Genomic DNA, 1149 nt, shown 5'->3' on the forward strand with positions numbered 1-1149 from the left:
CATGCTGTGACAATTGGGAAGTATGTGTTTGGTCACGTACCAGGCAAACAGCAGCACCACTTTGCTGGGTTGGGGGTGCATATGACTCGTTTTCTGCTCAAACTCTGTCCTGAGTGCAGTCTACCAGAGGATATAGGCAAGTGCTCTCTTTACAGCTAAGTCTAAGTCTTTGCTCCTATCACTACAACACGTACAGTGCTGTTTAAAGCTGTCATAATGTTGTGGAGGAGACGAATCAACCCGCCATCTTTCCTAGAACTCTCTCCGCCTACATAGACAGCTGGAACGGAGGATGGAGATGGGCAGGGGAGGGTAATGATGGGATGTCATAGGAGAGAAGCAGCAGGATGGTACCCCTTTAATTGGTGGGTGAGAAGAACAGGTCTGTGCACTCATCTCAGGATGCCTGGTAAGGGAACAGTCTTCACAGTCGCCCTTCAAACATACCAGAGTGGAGTCACTGGCCATTGTGCATCCCTTCAAGAAGCACCTCCAGTACATTATTGTGGCAGCCATTTTTCAGGAGGCTTGCTAAGGGATGTAGGAGAACTGGGCCTTGGGGTAGGCCTCCTTTGATTCATGCAAGTGTTCAAGCTTCTGAATGTTTAATCCCAGCATGTACATGAGCTCCCTGTCACTGGTGCAGGTTTGTTTTTACCAGACATTTACCTGCTTTTTCACTTGGTCTTTGGAATGCCAGGTTCCCATTGTTTTTATTTAATTTTATTTTATTTTATTCCTTTGACAGCCCTAGGAACAGGACAAAATTTAATGAAGAGGGGAAAAATAAGGGTTAGTTGAGCTAGTGAGCCACAATTGATCAGGAACCTCCCCCGCTCCTCCTCCCGCCAAGAGAAGGAAAACAGAGTTTTTATCTAGGAGGTGATTACACTGATTAAATCCTGAGTCTAAAGAGTGGGATGCCAATAGCTTGTTGGGGAGCATGTGATGAAGTGGAGCACCACTTGGGAATGTGGCTACCTGTTGTGGGCTTCTGGGTGGATTTTCCAGGTTCTCAAGAGTTTGTAAGATCTCAGCACGGCTTGTAGTCCCAAAACTGTAAATGCTAGAAGTACTATGGCTGTGTACGTGCCACCAAAGTGAGAGCGATGATGAATACAACAGAAATGGGAACACGATTTCAGCAGG

This window comes from Alligator sinensis, unplaced genomic scaffold (assembly GCF_000455745.1).
Source record: "Alligator sinensis unplaced genomic scaffold, ASM45574v1 scaffold237_1, whole genome shotgun sequence".
Classification (NCBI taxonomy): Eukaryota; Metazoa; Chordata; order Crocodylia; family Alligatoridae; genus Alligator; species Alligator sinensis.